We start from the raw sequence: 9,210 nt of genomic DNA, 5'->3' as shown, positions 1-9,210 counted from the left end.
AAGATTCTCAATAAAATTCTGGCAAATAGGGGCTGAGGATTTAGCTCAGCAGCATAAGCACCTGCCTTGCAAGCAGGCAGTCATGAGTTCGATCCCCGGTACCGATAAAAATGAAAAAGACCAAAAAACATAAAAAAATAAAAAATAAATAGAATAAAATAAAATACTGGCAAATAGAATGCAGTGAATCATAAGCTTATACATCATGACCAAGTGGGATTTATCCCAGGAATGCAGGGATGGTTTAATAAAAAGCTTCTTCTGTGTCTGTTGAGATGATCATGTGATTTTTGTCTTTGGCTCTATTGATGCACATATAGAGCCAAAGATGAAAATCACATGATCATCTCAGCAGACACTGAAAAAGCTTTTAATAAACCCCAACACTTGTTCATGATAAAAATAAAAAACCCTACAGAAACTCAGAATAGGTAATATCTACCTCAGTCTGATAAAGGCCATGACTAATAGCCAACATTATACTAAATGGACAAAAACTGAAAGCTTCCACTCCAAAATCAAGAACAAGGCAAGGGTGTCCACTATCACCCCTCCTATTCAATACAATTCTGGAAACATTAGCCAGAACAATCAGACAAAAGAAAAAATAAAATGAATAAAGATAGGAAAAGAAATTAAATTATCATTATTTGCAGATGACATGATACTCTACATAGAAGACCCCAAAAACTCCATCAAAAGACTACTAGGGTTAATAAACAAATTCATCAGTGTAGCTGGATACAAAGTCAATACTCAAAAATCAATAGCATTACTATACACAAACAAAAAACTCACTGAGAGAGAAATTATGTAAATTATGCCTTTCATAACAGCACCTGTTACAGTCAGGGGTTGTGAGAACAATTAGAATCACGACATGAAGTTTATAATATTGTTTTTGAACACAAGGAAATGCAGGAAATCTATTCCAACACTAAAGCCATAGAATATTTAGCCAAGGGCCTGAACCCCACAGCAATGTCCCACATGAATCCAGATGAAGACCCAGAGCTCACGACAATGCCTCCCATGAGTCTAACTGGATATCTAGAGCCCACAAGAAGGACTCACACCAGTCTCTTTTACAGATCCATGCTGGGAAGGCCAAAAGGTCAGCGATGAAAGCTAGAAAGTCTATGCCAGCAGGATGAAGGAGCTGTGCTGGTGGGTTCAGGGTTTTGCACTGGAGCCAAGAAATCACACTCACAACAAAGACCAGGGCTGTCCTGAAAAGCAGCACAGCCATCCTCAGTGACACAGAGGCCCCAGCTCCTCTGATGACAAGCACTATTGAGTACATGCCAGGAAGCCAGCATGATGAATTCATCCTGGAGAACAAGTGGCACATGTCTTCCTCTCTGGAGCCAGGAAGCAATGTTTGATGTGAGGACCAGAGCTCTTCCAGGAGAACCAACGGCTCAAACAGCAACATGTAGGAGAACCCACAATGCCTCAATGCCTCAACAGACCTTAATGCCTAGCTTTTCCTTTTCCACATCTCTATTTATGCTGGCAACTTTCCTCAGGTAGAACATATATGATCAGCACCATGCTGATGTAATCCAGTGGCATTAAATTGATGACCAGTTTTTAATTCATAACAGCATCCAAAAAAATGAAGTATTTAGAATCAACCCAACTAAGAATTTAAAAGACTTACATGCTGAAAATTATACTACTCTTAAAAAGGAGACTGAAGGGGATATTAAAAAATGGAAAGATATCCCTTGCTCTTGGTTAGGAAGAACCAACATTGTGAAAATGGTCATACTCCCAAAACGATTATACAGATTTAATACAATCCCCATCAAAATACCATCGACATATCTTACAGATCTAGAGAATCATTCCTAAAATTCATTTGGAAACAGAAGCCTAGAATAGCAAAGGCAATTCTGGGCAACAAAGGCAATGCAGAAGACATCTCAATTCCTGACTTGATTATACTACAAAGCTAGAGTGATAATACCAGCATGATACTGACAAAGAAATAGACATGAGGATCAATGGAACAGATTAGAAGATGCAAACACAGAGCTGGGAAGATGGTGGATCAATAAGCAGCAAAGTAAAAAGCCTCTCTAAAAGAAACAGCCTAGATCCTGGAGGAGACCAGATGTAAGGAGATGGATCCTCGCCAGGCATGATGGCTCACTCCTGTAATCCCAGCACTTGGGAGGCTGAGGTGGGAGGATCATTGCGAGTTCGAGACCAGCCTGAGTTACAAAGTGAGCGCAAGGCCAACCTGAACTGCATAGCGAGACCCTGTCTCAAAAAAAAGACAAAAAAAAAAAAAAAATTAAAAGAAAAAAAAGGAGATGGATCCTCTCAACCCAGGTAGAAAGTAAAGTGAAGAAAGAAAGAAAGAAAAAAGACAGACAGAAAGAAAGAAAGAACAAAAAGACAAACTTGAAGGTGTTAGCCAAACACGCTCTCACTGGAGCCAGTCCCACTGCAGCAAAATGCCACTGGAATCTGAAGACACATGGTCAGAGTGAAGTTGGGGGTTGGCAAACCTGAGGGGCTCAGCAAAAGGATGTGGTCGAGGAGGGGAGCAGCAGGCTGGAGAACTGCACCGACTCGCGATGAGTTTGGGGGACTCAATCATACCATGGGAGTAAGCAATAGGCTGGGTGCCATTTTGGAGTTGGGCAGGATAAGCCCAGAAACAGAATTGCACATGGCTTCATTTAGCCACTCCTAGTGCAGAGCAGATTGGTGAAAATTGCTTGGACTGAGTCCAATAGCCAAGGCCAAGGTTTCCCAAAAGCTATCCCTAATTGGCCCTGACCATGTGGCACACACCAATGTGTACAGACTTCCATCCGGCCACACTGCCGCAACCCTTCTTGTACTCCAGTAGTCACCAGCAGATTGGGGAGGGCAGCAATCACTAGCCAGCCAGCATGCTTCAGAGCAAGCAGTACTGCTCACAGAGAAGTAAACACAGAAGACATCAATGTTGCACACCTGCAGATTCTGAAGAAACAGCATCTGACATAAAGCCATATCTTTGTGAAATTATAAAAGGACTTAAAATAGAAATATTAATACAAGTAAAGGAAGATATAAGAAAAATAATAAAAGAAATGCTGAGCACCTCTCAAGAAGACATAGATAGAAGAATAGAGGATCACAGAAAAAGGAGGGAAACTCTCAGTTAGGAATACAAAACAAATTTAGAATATATGAAACAGATTCAAAGAGATTACCAGGAAATTAAAAACTCCATTGAAAGCTGGCAAAACTGCTTGAAAGAAACTAAAGATAGACTATCAAATCTTTTTTTAACTTTTAAAAAAAATTTATTTACAGAAACACTAAAAAAACAGAAAATAGGTGGAAATAATACATACTTTTAGAGAAAAATAAACAGTAAGAAAGCACTAGTTGATGTTTACATATTGTCATTTTACAAATAATTGTTCAAGATACAAAAATGGAACATGTAAAGTGGGAATTTAAACAGCGAGACTGCAAACAGTTCTGTTCAACTGTCCAACAACAAAAAAAATAGTAGCATGGTTGTCAAGCCTATACACTTAAACATACATGCAGTTATCTATATCTTCATTTGTGTTTAGATTAAACAAACTAAAGCAGGTTAAAATCAGTCTGAACAAACAATAATAGTATTGCTGGATTTCATGTCATAACATTTCATGATCAGCACTGGGTACTGTAGTGTCTTTTTTTTTTTTAATTTAATTAAAGAAAGACTAAACAGAACAGAAAATGGGTAGAAATAATACAAGAAAAATAAACAGCAAGAAATCACTAGTTGATGATTACAGATTGTCCTGTTACAGTTATTCAAGATACTAAAGTGAAGCATGTAAAGGGGGCATTCAAACAGTGAGACTGCAACCAGTTCTCTTCAACTAACTATCCAACAAAAACTTAGAAATATGGTTATCAATCCTATACACTTAAACATACATGCAGTTATCCATATCTTCATTTATTTTTAGATTAAACAAACTAAATCAGGCTAATATTACTCTGAACAAAGAATAATACTATTGGGATTCACATCTTGACACTCCAGGGATCAGCACTGGGTATTTTAGTGTCTCTTTTTCTTCAAAGTATCTGTTCATTTCATCATGTGTCATCAGATCAGTTCTCATAAACTGTTTATAGATTCTACACATACATGAGTCTTAACATGTATTTCTATCCTTTCTATATTAGAGGGAGAGACAAAACAAAACATAGTCCTATAAACACATGAAATGAAATAAACATATAAGACCATTGTACAAAGAATTCTACCATGGTTCCTGTGTTGTCTCTTGTTATCTCCAATAGAATTGGCTATATCATCAGACATAGTATAATTGAATATGTCAGTACATAACAGTATTAATAAAAACACAATGTTGTATATAGTATAGAACTTCAAAAACCAGCAGTTATCAAACCAGAATGTGAGTCTTGTCATCTTCAGTGTAGCTGACTATACTCTCAGACTTGATACTATCAATCATATCAGTTTTGAATAAAATCTTCTCTGTCTCATTTCTGTTATGCTCTTTTTTTGGCCATCAGTTGTCTGCTTATCTTCTTCATTCTGTTTTCTGCTCCATTCATTGAGGAGGCCTCTCTGCCACTGTTCCTGGAGTCCTAGTACTTTTCTCTCTCTCTAGAATGCTCTGGAGTATTCTCTGTAGAGTTGAAATGGTGGTTGCGAATTTCCCAAGTTCCTCTTTGTCTTGGAAGCATCTTGTTTCTCCATTAATTTCTAGATACAGTTTAGCAGGGCATATCAATCTGGGATGGAGGTTATTTTCTTTCAGGGCTTGGAATATTTCACTCCAGGCTCTTCTTGACTTGATGGTTTGTGTCGAAAAGTCTGCCTTAATTCTGATGGTCCTTCTTTTGTAGGTGATCTGTTTTTTGTCTCTAACAGCTTTTAATATTCTGTTCTTATATTGAATTTCTGGGATCTTGATTATTATACGCCTGGGTGTAGCTGTTTTGGTTGTAGGTGGCTGGAGTTCTGTATGCTTCATATATCAGAATATCATTTCCTTTTCCTGTGTTTGGGAAGTTTTCCTTAATTATTTCTATGAATAGCCTTTGTAGTTCCTTTGTTTGTATCCCAGCTTCTTCATTTACATTCTTTATTCTCAATAGATCCTTTTGTCATTTTCTAGCCTTTGTATTGTTACTGCTTGTTTCCTTGTTATTTTTAAAAGTTTCCCCTTTAATACTCCCACATTGCAAAACTGTCCTCCAGTTTGAATAATCTATCTTTAGTTTCTTTCAAGCTGATTTGCCATCTTTCCATAAAGTTTTTAATTTCCTGGTGATCTCTTTGGATCTGCTTCATGCATTCTATATTTTTTTTATTTTCTTCACCAAATGGTTCTCTCCTTTGTTTGATTTCCTCCCTTCTTTCATCTGTGTCTTCTTGAGGCATGCTTAGTATCTCTTTTATTAATCTTCTTTTATCTTGCTTTATTTTGCTAAATATTTCACTTTTGAACTCATCTATGAGGTCTCAAATATATCTCTTTATGTCCACTGGTGCTGTGTCTGATATTGCATGTTTGCTGTTCTCATTCTCCTTTGTATTTACCTGTCCTGGGTCAATGTTCTCAGGGTTGGGGCCTGGGAACTTTTTGTTGTTGCTTCCTCTTCCCATCTTTTTTGCTTCTTCTAAGAGGTTCCCGTTTCTTTCTTCATTGTTTACAATTCTTCTGAAGTGTGCTGGCTAGATGACCCTTCACACTGCAGTGTGCTAGTGGGTTGCAGACAGAAAGACAGCATATGCCGGCCCCTCCCCTCTGGATCAGTGAAGCTGCTGTGGCCTTCACTACTGTATTACTTTGCACCACCTCCCCTCCAGACTTGCCAAACCTCCAAGGCCCCACTGGGCCAGTGTGGTTAGTGTGCACCACTGCTGCAGGGATTTGACCTCAAAATCACTATCAAATCTTGAAGACAGGTTTGCAACTTGCAACTAGGAAAAGAATGATCTCTTAAAAATAACAAGGAAGCAGGAAGTAACAATACAAAGGCTAGAAGATTACAAGAGGAACTATAACTTAAGAATAAAAAATTTGAGTTAAGAAGCAAGGGTATACAAAAATGAACACAATGAACACAAATGAAACACAAAGACTAATTACAAAAATAATTAAAGAAAATTTAAAATAACAAATAATTAAACAAGCATAGGAAAAGGAAATGATAACCAGATATATGAGGCATTAAGAAGTCCAGCCAGCTATAATTAAAGTAGATCTACACCTAAATATATAACAATCAAGATTCCAGAAATTCAACACAAGGGAGGTGGGGGATTTAGCTCAGTGACGTAAGCGCCTGCCTTGCAAGCAGGCACTCGTGAGTTTGATCCCTGGTACCAATAAAAAGGAAAAAGACAAAAAAAAAAAAGAAGAAGAAGTTCAACACAAGAACAGAATTTTTAAAGCTTTCGGAGGAAAGAAACAGATCACCTATAAAGGAAAACCCATTCAGAATCATGGCAGATTTCTCGACACAAACCATCAAATCAAGAAGAGCTTGGAGTGAAGTATTCCAAGTCCTGAAAGAAAATAACCTCCAACCCAGATTGATGTACCCTGAAAAACTATCTCTCAAAATTAATGTAGAAACAAGATGCTTGCATGACAAAAAAGAACTGAGGGAGTTCATGATCACCAATTCAACCCTACAAAAAATACTAAAGGACATTCTAGAAAGAGAAAAAAAGACCATGGTTTCAGGAACAGTGGCAGAGGGGGCTCACTAAGCAGGGTAGACATTGGAATGAAGGAGAAAAGTAGACAACCAACAACAGAAAAATAGCATGGCAGAGATGAGGCAGAGAAGGTTGGCCATAATTGCTAACATGGATGGCCTTGATACACTAATAAAAAGAAACACAGGCAGAATGGACCAGGAGATAGAGTCCATCAAAATGTTCTGTATAAGAAATATAATTAACCTGAAAAAGGGTCTATAGACTAAAAGTCAAAGATTAGAAAATACTGTTTTTTGTGACAGGTAACTAGATAAAAGTGAAGAAGCTTGCCCTTCAGCTGCACATTCATTGGAAAGACATGACACTTTTATACAAGGAAAACTATTCAGCTATAAGCAAGAAAAACCTTAAGGCTCTTGTAGGTAAATGGATACAACTTGAGATCTCACTCAGGAGTAAAAGGGTTCAGAACCACTTGGATAAAAAGCAGGTTGCCTCCCTAATCTAAAAACTAAAGAAGTTAGGGCCAGGAATTTAGCTCAGTGGCACAAGTGCCTGCCTAGCAAGTGCAAGGTCATTAGTTCCATTCCTGGTGCCAAAAAATTTAAAAAAAAAACTGAAGGAGTTAGTGGGGTACAAAGTGTACAATGCATCTTGTGAAAGTGAAAGGAGACAGATTATCTAAAAAGGGAAGGCAGAGGACACTGTTAATCTTGTATCATGATTTGAAACTCATATTGTTTTCATTGCTCTATTTAGTTTGGTTATATTCTGTTCCAGTTTGTCTACTTGTACTAGATTTGATGGCATGGACAGCTATTCCAAAGATAGAAAGATATACTGTGGTAAACATTTTGATTTCCTATTTACTTAATTTGAAACCCTTTCACTGTCTTGTATTGAGTGATTTTATTTGAATATGTTTTGTTTGATCATTGTCTTGTCTTGACTGATTTTTTTCAAATCTGTTATGTTTGATAGTATCAAGTCTGAGGGTATAGGAAACTAATCTAAAGGCAGTAAGATTCACTATGATACCCATTCTGGTTAGATTATTATCTTCTTTTTAAGTCCTATAATGTCTCCAATGCTTTGTTTTTATTGATTTTGTTCCATACTGCTATGTTCATTTTTATTATGCCTGATGATATGGTCAATTCTATTGAAGATAACAAGAAACATTAAGCTAATCATTGTTGATCACCCTGTATTAAGGTTTTAAGTCATATACTATGTCCATCTTTTTGTTCTGACTGATCCCATTTTGTTTTATCTCATTTGTTTTTATCTTCTCCAAAATTAAAAAAATATGCAAATCCAACTACAAAGACATTCAGTCACATTATATTTGACAAAGTGGCTAAACATGTTCACTGGAAAAAAAGGATAGCATCTTTAATAAATGGTATTGAAAAATTGGCCTTCCAAATGTGAAAGACTGAAACTAGACACATCTATAATATCACCATGTACTTAACTAAAGTCAAAATGGGTCAAATATATAAATATTAAAACAGAAACACTAAATCTACTGGAAGACAAGGTAGGTAAAAATCTTGGAGACAGAGGGGTAGACAAAGAGTTCATGAACAAAGCACAAACTGCATGAGAAATACTTTACAGAATTAACAACTGGGATATCATCTTATTTTAATAAGATTTTATTTAATAAGTTTTTGCACTTTAAGGTAAATCACCAACAAAGTGAAAAGAAAATCACATAATGGGAAAGAATTTTAGCCTGCAGTCCCTCAGACAAAGGATTTATATCAGAAACATACGAAGGATTAAAAAACATCAAGCTGCCCAAATTCAAAGACCCACTCCAAAAATGGGCATCTGAGATGCATATGCATTTCTCAGATGAAGATATACAAATGGAAAACGCATACTTGAAATGTTCGCCATCACTGGTCATTTGAGAAATGCAAATTAAAACAGCATTGGGATTTCATCTCACTCCAGAAAGAATGGCTGCCATCAAAAAATCAACTGACAACAAATGTTGGAGGGGCTGTGGGGGAAAAAGGAACACTTCACTGTTGGTGGGAGTGTAGACTGTTGCAGCAACTGTGGAAATCAATATAGAGATTCGGCAAAAAATTAGGATTGGAAGTTTCATTCAATTCAGCTATTTCCCCTCTGGGTATTTCCTCAGAAAAATTGAAAAGGTCATGTCACAGTGATCTATGTGCACCCATGTTTATAGCAGCACAACTTGTAATAGCTAAATCTTGGAAACAACCAAAGTGCCATCAACTGGAGAATGGATGAAAAAGATGTGGTATTTTTATACAATGGAATATTACTCAGTTATAAAAATAATAATCTGAATTTAGGCTTTTATAAGTAAATGGAGGCAACTTGAGACTATCTCCGTAAGTGTAATAAATCAGATTCACATTTTTAAATATTGTATTGTCTCTCTAGTGTAAAAAATAATTTAAAAACTGAAATAGTGATAAGATTCAAAATGTATAATATTGCAATAA

Source organism: Cavia porcellus, unplaced genomic scaffold (genome assembly GCF_034190915.1).
Source record: "Cavia porcellus strain 051 isolate PalLab524CR breed Dunkin Hartley unplaced genomic scaffold, mCavPor4.1 scaffold_17, whole genome shotgun sequence".
Classification (NCBI taxonomy): domain Eukaryota; kingdom Metazoa; phylum Chordata; class Mammalia; order Rodentia; family Caviidae; genus Cavia; species Cavia porcellus.
This window is presented reverse-complemented; position numbering follows the sequence as displayed.